Source organism: Lontra canadensis, unplaced genomic scaffold, assembly GCF_010015895.1.
Source record: "Lontra canadensis isolate GAN:19392208 unplaced genomic scaffold, GSC_riverotter_1.0 scaffold24, whole genome shotgun sequence".
In the NCBI taxonomy this organism is placed as follows: Eukaryota; Metazoa; Chordata; class Mammalia; order Carnivora; family Mustelidae; genus Lontra; species Lontra canadensis.
The window spans coordinates 9358594-9382643 of NW_022631018.1; the positions used below are offsets into that span (position 1 = coordinate 9358594).

The 24050-nt window shown below is 41.0% G+C and overlaps 1 long non-coding RNA gene across 1 annotated transcript in view; it reads left to right on the plus strand.

Moving 5' to 3' along the window:
- The window catches only part of LOC116870738, a 44981-nt gene extending 21954 nt beyond the window's left edge, over positions 1-23027 (plus strand). Inside the window, exons 3-4 of the long non-coding RNA XR_004383282.1 lie at positions 3499-3609; positions 22985-23027. This is a non-coding gene — a long non-coding RNA (uncharacterized LOC116870738). The remainder of the gene's footprint in view (positions 1-3498; positions 3610-22984) is intronic.
- Positions 23028-24050: the final 1023 nt, after the last annotated feature.

Below are 24050 nucleotides of genomic sequence, written 5' to 3' on the forward strand. Positions count from 1 at the left end.
AGTGATTGAAATTTGTGATTATCGAATCCATAGCTTGGTGGTCCATTTGATGATCTGATTGACCCATGCATTCTTTAAAACATCTGAGCAAAACTAGGCTGTCCTCTGTTGCCTAACGTTGAGTTCCTGCTCTGCGTGGAGGCTGACACTAACTTTTTAAATTTGTGTTGGGGAATATACAAGACACAGAAAAGCCAGATTTTGCTCCTGGTGAGCTTCCATTCCTTTTGGCAGTTTGATCATGAACAGGTGGAGCGACTTGTGACAATTACAGAGCAAAACGTGGAACCCAGAAAACACGGGAGAAACTAGACAGGTGGTATCTCTCCATTTCCCTCTTGAAAATTACCTTTTGGAGAGAGATAATGGACTATTTGCCTCAGTTTTCTTCTCTCCCATGTCATTAATGGAAGGTGATCTAGGTTTGTTCAGTAAAAGGAGATTTCAGGACAGGAATGTTGACAGAAGAATTGGTGGTGTTCAGCAATCCTCAGGTCTTATCGTTTTTGGCATAGTTCATGTCCATTTCACGGTAACAGCTCTGAGGGGCTGGGGGAGGGGGCTCATGATGACACAAGAGATCCCTTGACATTTCAGAAACAAAGGTCAAAGCCCGGAAAGGTCCCAGAACAGGCAGAATTCCTGCACACGCTCGTCAAGTTCCCTGCCATGAAGCTGGTATTGTATTGTGCTTTCTTAGGTCTGTTCATTTATGTTATCTCACCTAACGTGAAAGGACATGATAGGGGTATTTTAAGTAAAAAAACCCCAACAATCATAATACATATTTTGCCTTATTTACATAGATGTTTCGAGCAAAACTGAATTTTGGCTTAATTGTCATATATAACAAGACTCCTCCATTAACTTTAACATTGTAACTCATACTTGCCCCGGTATGCATGCTTTTCTCATCCTAGTGCATCTTGTGTCCCCTGGGTATTATTTAAACTTCTTCCCATGTCTCACACCAATTTATTTATCTGTCTGAAATGCCTGTGCCTACTTCTCTGGAAATTCATGAATTTTAATTATACCCTCCTCTTCATTTGGGGAGGGCATACTTACTTGAAGTGTTTGGGGTCATGTTGTTTTGTGCCTGATGCTAGATACGCCATTTTATATCTTTTCATGGGCACCTGATCTGCCCACCTTTTTTTTTTTTAAGATTTTATTTATTTATTTGACAGATAGAGATCACAAGTAGGCAGAGAGGCAGGCAGAGAGAGAGAGAGGAGGAAGCAGGCTCCCTGCCAAGCAGAGAGCCCGATGCGGGGCTCGATCCCAGGACTCTGGGATCATGACCCAAGTTGAAGGCAGAGGCTTTAACCCACTGAGCCACCCAGGCGCCCCTGCCCACCTTTTTATCAGATGTTAAACTGAATGGCAGGAGCTTCTTTATACACACAAATACACACATACATACACACACATATATGCACACACACGTGTTGTATGTGTATTCATAAGCACATGGGACACATCTCCTGACATGCTTATCCCCATACCCCCATGCTCCACTCTCTTTTGCTAACATCAAGCAGCCTATTTTGTAATTACCTGATGAATTGGATCAATATATATGTCTAGTGGATTATTCCGATTTTTTTAAAAAGATTTTATTTATTTGACAGAGATACAACAAGGAGACAGAGAGGCAGTCAGAGAGAGAGGAGGAAGCAGGCTCCCCATGGAACAGAGAGCCCGATGTGGGGTTCCATTCCAGGACCCTGAGATCATGACCTGAGCAGAAGGCAGAGGCTTTAACCCACTGAGCCACCCAGGTGCCCGGATTATTCTGATTTTTAAAGCATTTCACTACATATTCATGAAGATGAAAATAACCTCGATGACTGATTGATTATCTTTTCTCTGGGAAAACTCTTTTTGTGAATTCATGTAAACCTAAGTACTTCAGCTACGTCAGTACCTGGGATTGATTGTTTGTGGCAAAAGTGAGTTTTTTTCTTGGATTATGGAAGTTTTCTGCTTCAAAGTGAGGCTACAAAGCCTTTGACATTCCATGTCAGCCTTGTGGGAGTTTATCAAGGTTTTTCCAACTTGGTCCTGAGGGGACCACGGGCATGACTTGGAGGACTTAAGCTCTTCCTCTATAAGGTCTAGCTAACTCCCAGCTCTGACTCCCTAAATGACATACGATTTAAGTAGAAACTTGGGCTTGGCCTTAGGAAAAATCTCCTAACTTGTGTCATCCCCACTCTTCCCTTTTCTAAACAATTTGCAGTCCCTAAACCCTTTTTATGTAAAGTCTGGTGCTGCCACGGCCTTTCTGCTAGGTAAGGGACATCCCAACTTGTTTGACTGGGGGGCCGCCAGGAAATGTTTTCTATCCTTCAACTATCATATGTTATTTTGACATTCCTGATATTACATTAACATGAAATAAAGCTTTCTTCTCCTAGTTAGGCATATGCTTAAAATGCAAATCCTGCTGGAAGCATTAATATAATGATGGGCCCTCATTCCCATAAGGTGCTAATGACTGACGGCAGATCTTTTTTTGAGAACAGGTTTTGATAAGAGCAAGGTGGTGATTGAGTTTGGGATAGTGGTAGGTCACTGTGTTCTTAAATGTGTCTGTGGTTTTTTTTTAAAGATTTTTATTTACTTATTTGACAGACAGAGATCACAAGTAGGCAGAGAGGTAGGCAGAGAGAGAGAGGAAGGGAAGCAGGCTCCCCGCTGAGCAGTGAGCCTGATTCGGGGCTTGATCCTGGGACCCTGAGACCATGACCTGAGCCAAAGGCAGACGCTTAACCCATGGAGCCCCCCCATGGTGCTCCAGGTCACTGTGTTCTTAAAACACTGTGTTCAGAAGTAGAATATTGGTACTCCACGGAGAATCTCAAACGATCCCTTGAGGTCCAGAAGGAAGATAGTAAATCTTCTGTTTATTTTATTTTAAAATTTCATCTTAAGTAAAGGTTTTTTTTTTGTTGTTTGTTTGTTTGTTTGTTTTGTTTTTGGAGAGATATATATATCTACCTTTAAGTAAGCTCAAGGCCCAATGTGGGGCTTGAACTAATGACCCTGAGATGGAGAATTGCGTGTTCTACCAATGGAGCCAGCCAGGTGCCCAAGAGTGTGTTTATTTTTGATACGCTGAGTACTGTAATACACATGGAATTTATAAGGGAAAACGCACAAATTGTATATATCTCAAATCTTTTTGCTGATAGAACTGTGTGATCTAGAAGTTTAGCAACTACTGCTTACGCAGGATAAATGCGGCTAAGGTTTTCATGATTCTGCGTGGAAGATCAGGAAATAGTTACAGAATGAGTTTGCCACTTCAGAATCCTGACTGCCGTTATTACTGATTTTAGTCATTTGATCAATAGGGAGTTTACTAACTCTCAACCTGACGCCAGACTGTCCCTTTTAAGATATCAAGAAATTGCTCAATTCTAGGATGTTGACCAAAGAAAGTAGATTTTAATCATGCCTTTTTTTTTCCTCCTATTTTGTTTTCTCAAGGGTCTCATGGGAACAAAAAGTTTGAGAGAGTTTACTGTTTGTGCAAGATGACTGGTTGGGTAAAGAAGTCCAAAGTTTATTATCTGCAGAACAAATAAAACCCGGGCAAAGGTAAGTGAAACAAATGTCTCCCACCTTGTCCCCTCAGCCCATCTAAGGGGATGTTTGCGCCAAGGATTGTGTAACCCAGAACCTAATCTACGCGTATTTTAGACTCCTACTGGTTAAAAATAGTCACTGAACTTTTATTGCTCTTTGTTTGACAAGCCGTTGGATGTGGTGTCTATACAAAAAGCGTATAAAAAAATCTATTTGTTGTTGAGATTAGTTCTAAATATCCAGGTGTTCCTTGTCATATGGCATCAGAGCAGCTGAATTAGAAGATTTTTCTACTTCTCCTAAAGTAGACACTGCACAGCTCTTGGCAAATAGGAAAATAAGTTTACCAATTCAGGGCTACTCCGGACTTTTCTGTTGGTGGTGATTAATGACATCAAGGACCATTGGATTGTTCTTATGATTACCCCACAGTAATCAAAGGCATTCAGACTGGTCAAACATATAGTGTAGGGCTCAACTAGTCTTTTAGAAGATAATTTCCAATGCATAAATGTTGATAGGGCAGTGGGAAATAACTGAGCAGTTGAGGTTAAGAGCTTACTATTAGGGAAAAAAGGAATAATGCTTTGGGTCCCAGAAGTCCCTTACTAACCAGGTATTGACTGACCATTTCTATATTTTGACTCTTTTTTGTTGTTGCTTTTGTGGAAATCTGAAGTTTGTAAAGCCAATTAGAGAGGCATTTTATATGGGATGGTCACGAATTACGATAAGGAGTGAGCCAGAAGCCAGTTACGGATAGAAGCTAAGTAAATTAAAGAATTGACTTCTAATTTTAAAATTAGGGACTGGAGACTTTTATAAACCTTTTCCAAGTATATTTATCATCAAAGAACTACTTTTTCAAAGAGACGTTTAAGGAAGAGTTTAAGCACGAAGAAGAAACCAATCGGTGTGAGATACTCTGACAACTTTTTGGGTGGCTGAAGACCTAATTGATTTGATAATGTGTTTAATGAAATCCACACAAGATTGTCTCTGTCCATGTGAGTATGTATGGATATACAGGTAGTTAAAACTAGTTAGTGTCCAGATTATCTGAATAACCATAAGTTTATGGCTATAATTGTTTAAGAAGAAAAAACCCATAATTTTCCAGTATGGAAAAGACAAAATTCCAATTTCTAAACCTGAGCCCTGCTATGACCTATGGTTTGGAATTTCACTCATGACCAGCTATTCACATGGAAAAACTAATTATGGTATAAATTTAGCTTAGACATTTAAAAGTACTTCTGTAGACCGAGACACTAAGCTGAGTTGTAAATGGGTTTATAGTTCCTGGACTCTTTCAAAACCCAAAGTAGACAATTCTCTTTCTGAGTCTGTGAATTTGTCATTTTTTTCCCCCCTGAAAATAATGACCTTTGGAGGGTCCATCAAGCTCTAGGATTTTGTCAGCCATCCATCCAGGGCTTACAACACTGTGTGTGAATTTTCTGTTCTGCCTTGAGGGGGACCCACTTTCTGAGGCGCATTGGTGATGAGGGTACTAGAGGTACACCGAGGTAAGGTAAGTTGCAGGAGTAGAGATGCTGGAATGGTTTGTGGTTCAAAAATGGGCTTTGAAACCTGCAGAGCCCATTAGCTCAGTCAATGAATAATAATACAAACAATACTGAGAGACCCAAGAGCATTAAGGCATTTGGTGAAGAAGATGACAGAATGGAAGAGGGGAAAAAAGAGAGAGGGAGAGCCAGAAGGACCGAGAAGGACAGGGACGGCAGGGCCCGAGCCCGAGTGTGTCTGAGGTGCGCGGCTGGCCGGCTGCTTGCTCAGAGGACCTGGTTTTCCAGTCTGGCACTGGGCTTGATGACTGTGTTTATTCAGCTCTGGTATCAGACATTCCCTTTTCCTGCCCGAAGAAGTCCCCTTTGAAGAACGGCTCTGCTGGGGAGTAGTTTCCCCTTGGACGGGTTACTCCTGTTTGCAGACCTAAAGGAAAAGAACTGGAAAGGCCACAAGAATGTTCTTTAAAGCGATATTCCAGCGCCACGTGAGGGGAGGATGAAATAGCAGTAAAAGATGTATTTCCTGGTTGAGGTATTTTTTTCCCCTCTCAAGTGAATGCAGCACTGAACAAAGGTGTCACATGAATGCGACAGGGGTCAGACGTTCTTGGGTACCTCCGGGTCTGTGTAGCGGGGTGGGCCGGATGGGAGCATTTTAAGCTTCTGGAGGCCTGGAGAGAGCCGGAGGGCATTCAGGAGCACCTGCGGGCGAGTCTTGCGGGTCTGTTTGTGCAAAGCAAGCTCTGGTGGTGACTTATCAGAGGGCCCACCTCCACGTTCAAAGCAGAGCAGCAGCGAGAACTTGAACAAATTTGGGGGGAACAATATTCATAACTGTGAGAACTTGAGCAAATGGGGGGGACAATATTCATAACCAAATTGGGTAATTCAGAGGTCGCCCATTTCCCTTGGGGCCTTTAATATTAATGTTTTACCGTTCAGTGGCACTTTCTACTTTTCAAAGAAGGTTTTCATCTAGCCCCCACGTTCACCCTGTGAAGTAGCTCACGTAGACGTCAGGATCCTGATTTTTTTTTTTTTTTCTCTTTGGAAAGCGATGTGGCCAAAGAAAAGGGAGGTTGTTGCCTAGCTCGTCACTGACAGGGGCAGGACGACAACCCAGGTCTCCTGACTCTGGGACCAAGCCTCTTTGTGTTCTTGCGACCTATACAAAGTGACGATGGGAGTTTCAGAAAAAAGGAAGGTGACATTCTCCATCCCCTCCCAGGCATGTGGAAAGTTGCTGTGACTTTGAAGCCACTGCTTTGCTGTGTCCAGATTCTCTCTCCGGGACTGGCCTTAGGGAGGAGATTCAAAGTGAAACCTTCAGAGGGGAAGTCTCATTCTAGTCACTGTGGCTGCCCATGCCTCTGGTGGATTTCTTCCATCTTTGCCTGGACCACATAAATCAGGAGCTCTCCAGAGCGAAAAGGGTTCTTTGTTCCATCTCTGAGATGAACCCTTTGAGTCAGAGATGCCCCTTCACTGTGAGGCCTGGCTTTTCCAGGAGAGGGGTTCGGACCCACACTCTCTCCTTGATTCCTGGCTGAAGACTCAATGACTCACGGTGACTCTGGGGCCTGGAGGTAAGGTTCGTGGGGGAGGGGACACAGGGCACCCGCCGTGCTTACTTGAGGAGCCAGAGCGAACCAGAATTTCCTTCCAGGGAATACAGATTTATGTATGTCAGGGCTCTAGGGACAAGCTCCAAGAGGTCTCACCTACTTGCTGTCTTTTCTACTGTGCCACACAGAGCCTTCTGTTTTATCTATTTCTGGATGGTTGTCTTCTTTCTGCATGTAGATCTGTAGTCGCTCCACAATAAGCTCTATCTTGTCATTATTTGTATCCTCTAAGACTTCCTAGTGCTTGAAATACCTGATGAATGAATGGGAAGCCATTTTCAGCCAGCTGCCTATTCTGGGGCCTCTCAGCTTATGGCTCAAATCGGATTCACCAGGAAAACAGGCATGTGAGCTTTGAAATATGTCTCGAGATGAAGCTCATGTGCACCGAAGTTTGAGGGTGATTGTTTTATCCCTTTTCTCCTTGGCTTCGAGAGTTCTTGGTGACCGAACCATGCTGTGAGCACAGTTTCAGATTTGTATGATGTTTTCTGATTCACAAGCCTGTTTCTCCCATGCTGGTCTCACACAATACTCATGCAATGGGGCTCATGTAATAACAGCCCCAGGATAGGGATCCCCTTTCCAGTCACTTTACAGATGAGAAGACAGGAGTGATATAGTCTCTGGATCACATCTCTAGCTCTTGGCAAAGCCCGTGTTCATCCCAAATCTTGTGATTCTAAGCACCATGCTCTTTCACGCACAACCCCGGGGGCTCCTTTGTGAGCATTGCTGTTCTTGGTGTCAAAGGTGTTTGTCCTGGTAATGCTTGCTGTCCACACAGCTGGGGACAGCTACTGTGATGCATATGTGAAGCTGACACTGTATATTCCGAATGAAGTCTATAGTAGGGTCAGTGGCTAAGAATGATAAGGAAGTGTCCTCCCATGTAGATGCTATTTTTGGTCGGTATCACATTGGAAAAGCAGAACTGGGACCTAGTGAGAGATGAAGGTCCTTCCAGAGGACAGTCTGGTTGTTGATCAGTGATGAAATTATATTCTCCTGACTTCATTTAGCCAGGGATGGAGAAGGGGTGGGAAGCAGGCTGAACCCCTAGGCCTTGCTCTGTGACCTGGAGTCCCAGGGATGATAAGCCAGCTCTACTGAGGTTGGCTGTTTTAAATACCTGTGAGGGTCACAGCCATGGCCAAGCAAGACGATGAGGAAGTGGTGTGGGTATGTAGAATGCCATGAGGGTGAGTAGGTCTCATCTCACTTAATTCAAAAAAGTTGCCGAACGCTCCAAAGTTCTAGATGGTGTGTAGCCTTGCTTCAATGATGATTGGATGGTTGCTGGAGCATTCTGAATACTTGTTCAGAATACAGAACTTTCTGGATGGCTGTTTACTCTTTGATTAGTTACACTGTGCAGACAGCCTTCAGAAATGGAGACTTGTCAACTAAAAGAAAAGGTGGGCCTGAAACTTCTGCTAAGCACTCAATTCTCTCCCACTTAGCTGGGTAAGGACCTCTTCTTTAATCGTGGAGTAATAGATGATTGATATGACTGTACCCTGATTAGAAAAGGTTTCATTTTACTTGTGCGTGGTACATGGAATTAGTTAAGGGTTGCATTGGAAAAGAAGTGATGGGCTATTGTTCACATTAAATTATAATGACAGCCTTCCTAACCACTGTGTATTTATTATGTAAGAAAAGAAAATGTCTAGTAAAATTCTGTATAGGTTAATAACACCTTCATAATATACTCCTTCTTTTCTATTGACTTGAATAGCCCTCCTACTGACTTTTAATGGATTATTAGAGTTAATTACATCAATTGCAATATAATTGATTCTTAAATACTATGTAGAAACCTCATACAATTATGGAAAAACAAAAGTTATCTAGACATCTCAGATCAAAAAAGATTTGGAATTCCTGCGCATTTAATTTCTGATAATCACTACTCAGTTTGGACATTAAGATTGCATGGTGTCCTGTTTTCTCTTTGCTAGGTTTTGACAGAATTGATAGTTTTACAACATTTAACTCAATACGCATGGAAATATAAGATTAAAGCTGTGAATGCAATTTTTTTTCTAAAAAAAAGATCACTTCATGGCTTAAAAGCTGAAATGTGTTACCTGCCTAACATTGACAGAAACAAACTCAAGGGAAAATCAAAAGTGGATTTGATGTTGAGTTTTAGAAATCTCTTCTCCACAGGTATAAAGATTCCTGTGGGTCTTAGGGTTTGTTACCTGAGGCTTTAAAATATGACAGGGGGATGAATTGTGCCTAAAGGGGCCAAAAAAAAAAAATCCTTGCATTTTATTACTTAGTCACAGTCTGTGTGTTCTAATGTCAAAACCAGTGGTTGAAAAGTGAAACATCATTAATATCTGTTATTTGATGTCACATGTATCAAAAGGCATCCCTGTAATAGAGTTGTATGAATGCAACCTTTTCCTTTTTAACTGATTTGGGGAAACTGGTTTGTGGGTATTGACACAGTTATCAATGTGAGTTTTCTAAAAAGACTCTGCTGCTTTGCTGATACAGATTTCTAGATCATTCCAAAATGGTCAACAAAAGAAGGGTGTAAAAGCCTGATGCAGTGGGAAGGTCACTGGAAGGGGAATCAGCCGACCTGGTGTTTTCTGTTGCTACTTAGCTCAATGACTTAACCTGAGTGGGCCTTAATGTTCCCTCCCATAAGATGAGAAAGAGAGAGGGTGAGCCTCTGGGCTTTCCCTACTGTAACTCTCCTCCCTTTGAACTGTTTATTTTCTATAGTAATTCATTTGATTCTTAATATCTGCTAACTTATATCAATATGTATGTTGTGTCAATCCGTATGCCTTATATGTATATGGATAAATGTCCTGCCTGGTTAACTAGGTTGTACATTTCCAAGGAAAGGGATTATGCCACATATTATTCCTATGTGCTCATAACCTGTACTGTCATAGCCTAGCACAGAATTGCTACCATTTGGTTACCCAAGCAGCCAGTCAAAAGGATTTATTTCCATTTATCCCCTGAAAGTCTTAATATAACAAGAATAATAACAAAATATCCTACTCGTTACGCTAGTTTAACTTTTAAAAGTATTGTAAAGTAATTTATCTTATGAAACTTTGTGCTTTATTTTTTTAAAAGATTTTATTTATTTATTTGACAGAGAGAGAGAGATCTTAAGTAGGCAGAGCAGCAGGCAGAGAGAGAGGGGGAAGCAGGCTCCCCACTGAGCTCCCTAATTTGGGGCTCTATCCCAGGACCCTGAGATCATGACCCAAGCTGAAGGCAAGAGGCTTAACCCACTGGACCACCCAGGCACCCCCAAACTTTGTGCTTTAAATCAGATGCATTTAAGATGTAAAATTTCATTCAGTTTTTAAAAAATGTAAATTGCACTGCGACCCCAGGAATGGAACTTGAGCAGTCTACTCTAAAGTTCATCTGGAAGAGCAGCACATGACAACGGCCACAAAAAACAAACAAAAACTTAAGATGAGTGAGGACTTGCCCTCATGGAGGTCAAAAGGAACTATTCATCATAAGCAATATGCAATTGTGACACAGTGAGTGCACAAGTGTGGTGATCAAGAAATCAAATAATAATCAAATAATCAAATACTGTGATCAGTAAGATCACAGTCCAGAAACAGACCTAAGAATATAGGAGAATTTAGCAGATAATATGGAGGCATTTTGAATAGTGGCTGAAGGCAGACTGCTCAGGAAATGGTGTTGGGACAACTGGCGGTCCATCTGGACTCCTACCATACACAAAAATAAATTCCAGATGGAATAAAGCTCTGAACATAAAAATCAAATCTATACAAGTATTGGAAGAAAATATGAATGAACCTTTTTTTTTTTTCAGTCATCTTGGGTTAGAAATTCTTTGTAAACAAGATGGGAAATCCAGAGGCCATTAAGGAAGACCTGAGAGAGTTGACTTTATTAAAAAAAATCATAAACAAAGTTAAAAGAGAAATGACAGATTGGGACAAAATAGTTGAATCGTACATTACAGAATAAAGGGTGTTACTGTCCATTATCTAAAGAGCGCTCCCAAGTTAATGAGAAAAATAAATAACGTACTTGAAAATGGTGAAAGAAATAAAATAAGCAATTCTCAGGAGAAACTGCAAATGGCTGAAAAATACGTTCAACCTCATTAGTTGTAAAAACGAATGTACAATAAAAGGACATGAGCTGCCATTTTTTTTTTTTTAACCTAACGGATCGGCCAAAAAACTAAGGGAACTGATTTGATACATCAGTTAAAATGAATGAATAAGGGTGCCTGGGTGGCTCAGTGGGTTAAAGCCTCTGCCTTCGGCTCAGGTCATGATCCCAAGGTCCTGGGATCAAGCCCCACATCGGGCTCTCTGTTTGGCGGGGAGCCTGCTTCCTCCTCTCTCTCTGTGCCTGCTTCTCTGCCTCTTTGTGATCTCTGTCTGTCAAATAAATAAATAAAAAATCTTTAAAAAAAAAGAATGAATATACCATATAGACTGTCAAGGACAGATGTCAAGATTACGTTGCTAGGCGAAAGAAGCAAGTTGTAGAACACTGTACATTATATCATCTCACTTTCATATTACTTTTTAAAAAACACGTGTAAGTAGAATTTGTGTTAATAATTAATTGTTTACGCATTATAAATACACATTATCTTGTATAGTAGCTATCTCTTGGAACAGCATTAGAATGAGTCTAAATATACATCTGTAGCCTTTGGGTTACTTTTCGGCTGGAAAACTTCCCTTTTATTATGCTTTATTTAACACTCATCAAGCTGAATAAGTGATCTTTAGGAGACAGTTACAAGTCATTAGTTCAGGGGTGTAATTGGATTGAGTATTATATTAATATAGTGCGGTATTTTATGGAATTTCAGTCAGCTCTGATTAGGCTCTTCAAATCAGTCCTGTTGAATTGGGTCATGGAGAGAGGGCTCTGGCCCTAACCCTGGCTGCACTAAGGATCTTGTCAGGACCCCTTCAATCTTTAGGTCCTTGGGTTTTGTGCAAAGGCTGAGGTAGAACAGCTTCCTCCGCCAGCTGTGATTTTTCTATATGACGTCCAAGGACACTCCCCATCTGCCCCAGGAACCACCCAGAGGGTTAACTAAATCACAGCACCCTGGCACCCAGGCCCTTGGCAGCGCTGAACAAGTCAATGTAAATAAAGTCTTATGATCAGTTTGAACTTGCTTCCAAGTTGTTTGTTAGCAAGGAGTTAACAAGCTCAGACCTTTGACCATCTGGGTCTTTAAGGAAAGCTTTTTTCCCCATTCCAATGACTTCCTGTTCATGGGAAAATGAGAGGAAATGAACCTCCAACAGGAGGATGGGCCCACCCTTTTCCAGTCGTGTGGCTTAATTTGTCAGGTGTAATATTGGCACCTGGTGGCTTGTATTGGCTTCCTGCCCACCCTTGCTGGGGAAGTATCCACATACTTGCAATAGGCGGTAGAAGACTTCAAAGCCATTTGTAAGGGAAAGGATATTGTCATTAAAGAACTTAATGGTGAATACTCCCATTTAGTGATGTCAAGATAAAAGGAAAATTTTAAAAACACATTATCTAGAATTTTTTTCTGATGTATCATATGACCTGTTAAAACAAAGTAATGGAGTTGATTTAGTAACATTTTTAAGGATATATATTTATTGATTGAGTGTTCAGTTTTCCTGTTTTTGAGAAATTAGCAAACGTGTCCATTATTTATAAGAAGATAATGAATTGCTTCTTTAAGGGTATAATTCTCTTTGCTGAAAATCATCTCGAAATAGGTACTCTCTTTGTGTCTACTGGTGGAATTGTTTCCTTTGAATCAAAAGGGAAAGCTCTAATACTATCAAGGGGATCTAGTAAATGAAAAAGGATGATATGGGTTTTCAGAATTCATCAGGAATTTTGGATGGGTACAGCTGGTTCAGTTCCATACCTTTCAGTTTTCAGCTAGAAATAATTACTGCCTTTTGAACAATGGTATATTTAATTGTCCAGCAATTCAAGGTAAATTTGTCTATGAATGGGGATTAACCAAACTATAATCAGTGGTCATTAAACCAGAATAAATTCTACATAACAATGGAACTTACTTTAGGGTTTTTTTTTTTTTTTTTGATTAATGTAAACTATATTGGCTTAGTAGATCTAAAACTCTCCGGGCAGAGTCAACACTCATAGATATGGACAACAAGAATGATTAATCTCTGTAAAGCATATGTTCATGGTGTTATCATTGCAAACCTTGGTCAGTAATTGTCATCAAATGATTAACAAGTGTTTATTGGCCTAACACAGTATCAAAAAAAGTTTTATAAATCATTAATTGAATAGATATTTATTGAAGGTCTGTTCTTTTGAAGAGCGTAGAATTGAATTTGCTCTGGCAGAGATTGAAGACTTCTACAGGGGGAACACTAAGGATACATTACGGAGGTCCCTCAACCCTAAGAGTTGACGTCAACTTTCCACAGATCTTACCCTCTTTACAATCTACCTGGCTGGCAAACCTGAAATACATGAACAATTAGAAATAATATGTTTTGTGACATAAAACGTAAAGCGGGTGGGAATCCAGAAAAGAGATCCATGTTGGTTGAATAACCTTTGAGGAGGAGGTTAGTTTGCTGAATCTTAAGGATGGATAGTGTTTAGATAACCAAATAGGAAAACTGGACATTTTGAGTGAGTGGGAGCCAGGAATGAATGAGTGGGTCCTCTGAGCAGGTACAGAAGACTCTAGCACTGCATCTTGGTTCCTGTGTGGTGAGAAATGAGGTAGATCGGTTCGGTAGCAATAAAATGAGAGTTTTTGGAAGCTCAGCAGAGGAATTTAGGTTTGGAAGTATGAGATGGGGGTGGGGTAATGTGATTTGAATAGTAACTTGGGAAGATTTTTCTGGTAGTTATTTATAGGATCACTATAGCAGGGGACAGGCTGTCAGGAGGGACATTTGTTAGGGGACTCTTGCAAGAGAGGGTTACAAGGCAACTCCAGATGGTGATGGTGGAAATGGATAGAGAGAAATCAACTCAAGAGGCATTTTGAAGGAGGGAAGGATGGGACAAGGAGGCACTGGATATTGACTATCTGTATAATTAAAGATAACCCCACATTTTCTACCCTTAGGAGGCTGGATAATTGATAACACCACTGATCTTTTGATGCAGGAAAATGGTGACTTCTATTTTTAGTCAGGTTATCTCTGGGATCGATTGGGATGTCCAGTGGGACCATCTTATAGGCCATCAAAAACATGGGAGTCGTAAGTAGCCAAGGGCCCAGGAGAAGACATGAAAAATTAATGATGAAGAGCTACCTGTTGCCCATGAACCCCAATTCCACAGCCTGATTTTCAAGGCTACTGTCATCTAGCTCCATCCCACTTACTCAAATTCATCTTCAACTACCCCACAGTCTGCAGCTCCCCACCTGGTCCAGTTAGTTAGCAAACTACACTTGCTTTTCGGCCTTTGCCTTTCAGTTCTTGCTATTCTTTGTGCCTGGGCCTCACTTCCCAAATGTCTAATTGTCAACATCTCTGTGTGAGTCAGGGCTGGCTCAGGTCCTTTCCACGTGAAGATGTTTTTCAAGAACTCCAACGCACACCCTTCTTTCTCTTTGTCAACCCCCTGTAGCATTTACAGCACGTACTCTTTGTAAAGCACGTGATCATACACATGTCTGTGTCCTTGTTTAATCGGGTCAAACACGAGTACCTATCTTGTTTTGTCAGTAAAGCTATAAATGCCTTGAGGGTAAGGATCGATGTTCCTCTTGCATCAGTTAGGAATTTTATTGTACTGCTGAGAACAGAAGCTCCCAAGCAGTGGCTTTTAAAAAAAATTAGGTGTTTGATTTTGCTCCTAGATGAGAAGTATGAAGGCAGGTAATCCTAAGCTGATTTGGCAAATCTTGATGAGAGCAGAGACCCAGCCTCCTCTTACCTTCCCACTTAGCCATCCTTAGCATGGATCTGTCTCTTCAGAATCGCAAGCCGGCTGATCCTTTTCAAGTAAAGCATCAGTGCTGCAGACAAGCAGAAGGGGAAAGGCAAGGAGCAAATGGGCTTTCCAACCTGATCAACCCTATTTTAATGGGCTTCCCTGGAGGCTCCATGCCACAGTACTACCTACCTTTTGCTGGTCAGCAGTTAGATATGTAGCCATTCGGTTTGCAAGGAATGCTGCAAATATCGTGTTGTTGTTGTTTTTTAGCTGGACATACTGCTTTCTCCAACAAAATCTGGGTTATTTTAATGGACAGAAGGGCTATTGACAACTTGCAGGCAACTAATATTCTGTGCTCTGTCTTTGTCTGACTCTTTCATTCTGTCTCTATCCCTTTGTATAAATTCTTGTTTGGATGCACACATACACACACATAAATGGAGAGAGACAGAGAGCTTATGCTGTATGTCTCTATCTTTCTCTGTATTTGAATAATACAAATAAATATGTCCATATATATTACATATGGACATATGTATATGTGTATACACACACAGAGGCATATTTCATTTTGTTTTTCATTTTGCTGCCCAAATACTGCATTTTTTACCAATTGAAGGTTTGTAGTGATCCTGTGCCAAGCAGGTCTATCAGCCTCATTTTTCCAACAACACTTGTTCACTTCCTGTCTCTGTGTCACATTTAGGCAATTCCTGCAGTATTTCAAAATTGTTCATCATTATTATATTTGATATGCTGATTTGTGATCAATGATATTTGATGTTACTGTTGTGTTTTGGGACACCTGGAAACACGTCTATGTAAGATAGTGAACTTCATTGATTAATGTGTGTGTCTTCTGACTGCTCCAACAATTGGCTGTTCCTCATCTCTGTCTCCCCTCAGGCCTTCCTATCCCCTGGGAAATAACAGTGTTGAAATTAGGCCAACTAATAACCCTACAATGGCCTCTAAGTGTTTAAGTGAAAGGAAGATTTCCATGTCTCTCACCTTAAATTAAAAGCTAGAAATGCTTAAGCTCAGAGGCAGACATGTCCAAAGATAAGACAGACTGAAAGCTAGGCCTCTTGTGCCAGTTAGCTCAGTTGTGAATGTGAAGGAGAAGTTCTTGAAGGAAATGAAAAGTGCTGCACCAGTGAACATCTGAATGAGAAGAAAGGGGAATACTCTTATTGCTGATATGGAGAAAATTCTAGTGGTCTGAAATAAAGATCAGACCAGCCGCAACATTCCCTTAAGCCAAAGCCCCATCCAGGCCTCAGCTCTCTTCAGTTCTATGCAGGCTGAGGGAGGTGAGGAAGCTTCAGGAGAAAAGTCTGAAGCTAGCAGAGGTTGGTTCATGAGGTTTAAGGCGAGAAGGCATCTCCAGAGCATACAAGTGCCAGGTGAGGCAGCAGGTGCTGAGGGAGAAGATGCAGCAAGTCATCCAGAAGGCCTCTAGCTAAGAGGATTCCTGATGGGGGCTACGCTAAACAACAGTTTTCCAAGGGAGAGAGAACAGCCTTCTCTTGGAAGAAGATGCCATCTAGGGCTTTCATAGCTAAAGAGGAAAAGTCAGTGCCAGGCTTCAAAGCTTCAAAGGACAGGCTGACCCTCTTATTAGGAGCTAAAGCAGCTGGTGCTTTCTCTTAAAGCCAATGCTTATTTACCATTTAAAAAATCCTGGGGCCCTTACAGAATGATGCTAAATCAACTCTGTCCATACTCTGGAAATAAAACAAAACAACAACTTCTGGACCACAGCGTATCTGTTTACAACATGTTCTGCTGAATATTTAAGCTCACTGTTGAGACCCATGGCTCAGGAAAAAAAAGATTCCTTTTAAAATGTTACTGCCTACTGGCAATGTACTTCCTCACCCAAGAGCTCTGATGGAGATGGACAATGAGATCAAGGTTGTTTTCCTGCCTGCTCACACAACATCCTTGCTGCAGCCCATGGGTCAAGGAACTATTTGGACTTTCAGGTTTTATTACTAAAGAAAAATATTTTATAAGGTTTGAGTTTCCATAAATATTGATTCCTCTGATAGATCTGGGCAAAATAAATTGGAAACTTTCTGTAATTATTGGACCATATGGTATTTCTATTTTTGAGTTTTAGAGGAATCTTCCATACTGTTTTCCACAGTCAGTGGCTGCACCAATTTACATTCCCACCAATACTGCATGAGGGTCCTTTTTTCCCCACATCCTTGCCAACAATTGTTACTTTTTGTCTTTTCGATTTTAGCCATTCTAACAGGTGGAGGTAAGGGTTGAAGGGAAGTAGGAGAAATGGGCCTCCAGTTGTCATGGGAACAAAACCATAGTATAGGGAATATAGTCAATGATACTGTAATAGTGCAGCTACACTTGTGGGGAGCACAGCATAACATCTAGAGAGGTTGAATTACTATGTCGTATATCTGAAACCAATATAACACTGTATGTCAACTACACTCAGATAAAAAATTTAAAAAATATTAAATATCAGAAAAAATATATATATGATGAAAATGTTCTGGAACGGTTCCCCATTCTAGATGCTATTAAGGGCATTTGTGATTCAGAGGAAGAGGGAAACATATCAACATGAATAGGAGTTTGGAAGAAGTTGATTCCACCCCTCATGGTTGATGTTGAGGGGTTCAAGACTTCAGTGGAGGAAGTAACTGCAGATGTGGTGGAAATCGCCAGAGAACTAGAATCAGAAATGGAGCCTGAAGACAGGACTGAATTGCTACTCTCTCGTGATCAACCTTTAGTGGGTGAGGAGTTGTTTTTCAAGGGGAGCAAACAAAATGGTTTCTTGATGGAATCTCCTCCTGGGGAAGATGCTGTGAAGACTGTTGAAATGACGACCAAGGATTTAGAAGAGTACATCAACTGAGGTGATAAAGCAGCAGGGTTGGAGAAGACTGACTCCTGTTTTGAAAGACGTTCTCCTCAAAACGCTCTCAAGCTGCATCACATGCGCCAGAGAGATCATTCATGAAGGGAAGGGCCATCAGTGCAGCAAGTTGTCTTGTTCCGCTGTTGTCTTGTTTGAAGAAATTGCCACAGCCAGCCCGACCTACAGCAGCCATCAGTCAGTCAGCAGCCATCCACACTGAGGCACCACCATCCACCAGCAGCAAGTTTACAGCTGCCGAAGCTCAGATAACAGTTCATATTGTTTAGCAATAAAGTATTTTTAAAGGTATGTACATTGTGGGTTTTTTTTTTTTTACACATAACACTATTACACACTGAATAGACTAGAATGTAGTGCAAACCTAACTTATATGCACTGGGGCAACAAAAAAATAAATTTGACTTGCTTCATTGTGATATTTGCCTTATTGCAGTGGTCTGGAGCCAGATCTGCAATATCTCTAAGGTATATCTGTTACAGAGATAGATAGATAGAGAGAGAGATTTGCTATTTCTATCTCTATTTGAGCACTCATACATACACATTGTTAAAACTGAGCAAAATCGAATAAAAGTAACAATAAAAATAATCTGATATGTTAAATATGATGCTAATTACCATGCCTGTTGTAGTTACATTCAAGTGGAGGTATTTTTACCTACATAACTACTGGTGTTATTTGTCCAGAATTAAGTCAAAATTTTTTTTTTCTATTGTGTGGCAGCTTTGATTTGTTTTCTGGTGCCTGGAGTTAACATCACTGTTGATGGGAATGTCTCAACAATTACAGCCTCCCATTTCTTTGAAGATAAATGTACTGATTTAGTGATCCAGGCTTTAGTTTCTGCATTCTTAATTTTCCCCTTTTGTTCTTGTCCACTTCTATGGTTGAACCAGTAATTTTCAAACTGTGTGACATATTTTTGAGTTTTATAAGTATCATCAGCATTATAAGTATCGTCAGCACATAGGAAAAGAATGAAGATTACACCGAAATGAACCAGGAAGGCATGGGTGATAATTTCACACAATTGTGGGCATTCTGACCATGTCACAGAAACTATGGAAGCATCCCCAAATAGTGTGTCTACCAGTTGTCACTGCTCAGCCCATGTCACTGTTCACCACACTGACGGTGACTTGGTCATTTTATGAGCAGAGCTCTGATTAAGACTCAGGTCATAATTCCAGGCTCAAAGCTCTTTCTACTACATTATTCATAACAGCAGTAAGACAACAACAACTGACGTTTTTGTGGAACTGTAGAGTGTCTCACCGATCATGCGTGGTAGACAGAATGAATATCATTGATCTTTTTTATGTAATGATGCACTGTACGAAAATCACGACAGGTAGTAGGTGACCAGTAATTGGGATGCTATCTCAGACTCATTGGCCATTGGAGGAGCTTTCCCTCCCTGATTACAAATACTCAACTGATAACTGTTAACCAGGTTAACAGATAGGAATGCCCCACTCTGAATCCCTTGGATTCACAGGTTGGGCTAAGTTGATATTTGTTAGCCACTTTCCCTATTATTTAGTCTTATCCAGTGTAATTATTTCTTGGTGGTGAAACAACCAAATCAATAATAAAAATAAAAATTTACTGTACCTTCTTGTTCCACATCACTGCCTTCAATATGGCACTTGAGATTTTAATTTTCTAAGACAACATTATCACTTAGGGTTTAGGCATCTCTTAATCTGCTGACTGATGGAGTGTGTGGCAGGCATTTTCACACCAGGACCATATGTGATATAATTACCTGAGCATTACAAAGGAGATAGGTATAAGAGCCTTCGCATATCTGTTACAGAGACGATGATGCTTAGGATAGTGAGAATAGGAGTGGAAATTGATGGTAGGGAAATAGTTAAAGGCAATCGATATGAATTGGAATGCCCTTGTTTGTTTTCTTTTGAAACCTTAAAGTTATCCAAATGGAGTGTTAATTTTAAAAAAGCTGTTTTCTTGGGAGAAGACAATATTTTGAAATGTTTTTAATTTACGAGAGCCCGTTTCCTTCAGTCTCCCATTGCTGCATGAGGTTGAACAAATGTTAGCAGCAACTAATTAATTAAGTTTGCAGAAAGTAGCAGCAGGGGATTGGAAACTTGAAGTGGAAGTGAGCTTTTTTACTGTAAACATGTTGCCTGCCTGAGAGACTATATCTGGACTGCGTGCTTGCTGAGTTTTCCAAAGAAATGCAGTATCTCTGGGAAATTCAGGCTTGGCAAAGGGAAAAAAATAACATTGTCTCTTGCTGGGAAATCCATTCATTTATTTCTTGGGTTCGTCTCTTGTGTTTTGCTTGGTTCTGGCCAGACACTATGATGATGCTATCCTCTCTGGGATGAAGGTGGCCCCATATTACCTGTCCTCAGAAGGAAAGGAACTAATATTTGTGAGTACTTTTTCTATGGCTCTTTAGATGTATCCTTTCATTTCCTTCTGTAAAGCCGATATAACTCTGTCCTTTTACCGATAAGAAAAGTACAACTCAGAATTGGAGAACTCACTAGGGATCAGTTTATAGGCAATGAAATTGGGATTTGAACCCAGACTAATCTGACGTGCAGTTTTTCGCTACCAGGATGCTTAATTAGCTGCAGCCTCTTGCCTGGGTTCCCTTATGGCCGAGGGAACTGTAACTCAGGGGAAAGACATAGGGCCATGGAATGTGAGAGGGTGATTTTTGGACCTGAAGGTGATCTACAGATCACACTGAAAAGTACGAGTTAGAGCTATTCCTGAGAAAGATTCTATGAACAGGAGTCCTCATGACTATGTTGGGCTAGTCACCTTCCTTTCCTCAAGATATTGAACCCAGACGTCACATTGGAAAAAGTGAAGGGATTAAAGATGAAAGGGGATGATATAGGGAGAGAGGCCAGGATGGCTGTAAGGGAGGGATTCTGGGAGATCCGAGGTTGAGGGAGTGGAAAATCATGATGAATCCACAGGAAGTTGTTGTTGTTTTTAGATTTTTTTTTTAATTTATTAGAGAGAGAATGAGGAGGGAGGGGCAGAGGGAGAAGCAGTCTCCCTGCTGAGCTGGGCACCCACCATGGGGCTCAATCCCAAGACCCTGAGATCATGACTTGAGTCAAAGGCAGATGCTTAACCAACTGTTATTCAAAACTCCATGTCCATCATGGGGCTTGAACTCATGACCACGAGATCAAAAGTCATACCCTTTGCAGATGGAGTCAGCACAGCACCCCCACAGGGAGCTTTCTGTAGAGAGGAGGTAAGAGCAAAGGCAGAGAGACAAGTAAGGACAAAAGTTGAGACAGAGTTGACTCCCAGCCTTTGGGGCTGTTTCAGTTCCCAGGGTCTTCGTGTTCCCATCATGATGCAAGGCATGTTGATCTCGCCATGGCAAGCCTACCACTTCAGTTTCATCATTTTGCTCTTTGAGCTGCCAACACGGGGCACTAGGACTATATAGATTAGAGACTTGGAGGGGACATTTGTTAGGAATGCCATAAACAATTCAGGATGCTAAAAAAATTCTGGACTATCTAAGGAGAACTGCACAGGGGTTTTCTCAGAGATTAAATAGGACTTAAGTCAGATCATTGGTTTTTTATTGAGTTTTTGATGGATATTCCTGGTAAAAACAATCAATGCAGAGTGAAAATTATAGTATCTATACCTGTACTTGGTAAAATATGTTAGAGTCTATAGCTCGCCTGAAAAAAAATGGAATGTTCTTGACTATGTTTAGGTCTCCAAACCTTAAATCAGTAAAATTACACAGTAGAAGCTATGTTTGCAGTGGAAACTCAACCGAAGCTATGAGTGATGTCATTTTATATGGTAAAAAATACCGATGAATAAATCAAATCTCGGCTGTAAATTTATGTAGAAAAAAAATTGAGCTAGACATGTCAGTAAATAAGAATGAAGTAGAAAATACTGGTAAATCTTGCTTATTCTATATAGGAATTATTTGTGGAATTAATTTGGGCTAATGGGAACTTCTTCAATAGTATGTCATGGCAGGCTCTTGGCTCTGGCTCTAACAACTAAAAAAAAGAATGGAATATATTGAAAAACTGTATTTTTAAAGACATTCGAGAACTAAGAAACAAAAAGTATTAGATACATTAAAATTCCAGAGGGATGTTTGCTTCCTGGGTTAGCTGAGGTGACTGGCTGTTTTGTTTCCTGGGGACAACTATACGTATGGTCACAGGCTGAGGGTTGCTCAGGCATGGCCTAGACAGAGGGACTCTGCAGAAGAAAGACAAACTTACTGAGGAAGCTGGCAAGCTAGGATCTAGAAGGACTCTAGATGTCTAATTTTCTTAGGGGACATATACCGAGTACTGGGGTGGCCCAAGAGTCTAGGAGGCTGGGCTGGGAAAACAGAGGACAGTGTCTTTCTGCTGTCAAGTGCTCGGACAACCATCCCAATGATGGAAGGACCTACAGCGAACACACAGCTGTCCTTGAGATATTTGAAAACAGGAGCGGACTTTTTCTAATGGATGTTTCAATCTGGCTCCAAGTCAGCCCAGTTCCATACTGGACTGAGGTGATCAATTCCTTTCCCCATCTGCCTTCCAGAGGAATGTACAGACCCTCTGGGGGAAATAACAAAGACCCGTCTCTCAGACTCCTTACACATGATGTTACCTATACAGTAAAATATTACAAGGCAGGTGATGAAGCAGAAAAACAAGACTAACAATTAAGAGAAAAGCAAGGAATAGAAGTAAACCCATAGATGGTCCAGATATTGGAATTCATTCGAAGGCTTTAAAAGAGCTAGTATAAATATGCTAAAGAAAATGGAAGAAAAGATGTACAAAAGAGGAGAAAAGATGGGAGAGAACCAACTGAGAGTTTGAGTCTATATAAAGGTATCAATCAGATGTTCTGAAACCTAAAAATATTATGTCTGATATTAAAGACTTCCCTGGCTAAGTCTAGCAGCTCACCAGGTGCAGCAGAAGACAGAATTAGTGGACTCAGAGTCGGACCCAAAGAAAATAGCCAAACTGAATCACAGGGGGAGAAAAAAAAAATACTGAGCAGAAGAGATAAATGGGACATAGTGAAATGTTTTAGCACATTTATAAATTTGAGTCCCAGGAGGATAAGAGAGTGGCAATGAGGAAGGAGAAATATTTGAAGAGATAATTGTCAAGTATTTTCCAAAAATTGATGAAACACATAAACCTCTAGATTCAAGAGGCGTGGCAAACTCCAAGCAGGATAAACACAAAAACCCCGTGCCTTTGGAGACACCAGGGTGAAGCTGGTAAAACCAGAGATACATAGAACCAAGGAGGTCTGCTCTAGGAAGTAGCTTCTTTATGAAAATTCACTGGTGTTGGTATTCCTCTGATTAAAATGTCTACATTTACAGATATAAAAGCAGTGTGTTCCTGAGGTCCAAATTACAGGAGGAAAACCAAAGGAAAAAAAAAGGCAGGGTTCGAGCATCATCTTTTTCCTGGTATGTGTGGGTGAGTTTGTTCCTTGTCATCACAGAACCTACCTGGGATCCTCCTGAGGATTTCTCCTTTACCAACCCTCTTGTTCCCTTACCTGATCATTTTAGCTTTGGGGCTGAACGTAGGGCTTTTAGTTCTGCTTTTTTGCTTAATTGCTCTCCTGAATCTTGGAATTTCTAGATTTTCAAAGTGGCATTGCTCTGGCCGTTACTGTTTCACCAGGTGAGTGCACGGCCTGGAGTGTTCTGGTGGGAGAACCCTCTTGGTCCCTGAAAAACGGTGTCTGGTAGTCAATTGCTTTTGCCGTTGGGGTCTGTTTCCTATGGTTGGAGCAGATGATCAGGAAGGAATAGTGCAATGGATTGTATTTACTATTCTGGGTTTGCTCAAGTGATTTTGTTTTAAGCAGAGACTACACAAATACAACAAAACAGGTAGTCCCTAACAGGTGGATAGTTGGAATGTACTTAAAACACCTGGAGAGGGATGGATGTCAACCAGTGTCCTATCTTTTCATGCAGATGACGGAATAGATGTGTCTTATCTCACTTGAACATTTGTCAGTGCCTGCACTTTCCCAGTTATGCCTTGCTGTAGGTCTTAAGGTGGTTTACCTGCTTTCTTTTCCCTGTCCGGTTGGTTCCTGAGCCAGTAGTAGGCAGACCTGGTACTGGATCGAGATCCTCATGACATAGCGAGTGCAATCTAGAATTGTGATCGGCTGCTCAGGGCAAGAGTCAAGTGTGCGTGTATGTAGTCCTTGTACATAACCTCCCTTGTTAGCCCTGTTCTCCCACAGATTCTGGGGGACTGTCAGCACTGTGGTCCTCTTATGTGGGACCCCAAGATTCCCACCTAGCTCTTGCCATTCTCTCTCCCAAGAGATAGATCCTGATCCAATGCTCCTGGCTGTTACCTGGGGTTCATTCCCACCTACTATGTCTATATTCAAGTTCATTATTTCCTTTAATGTTTTTA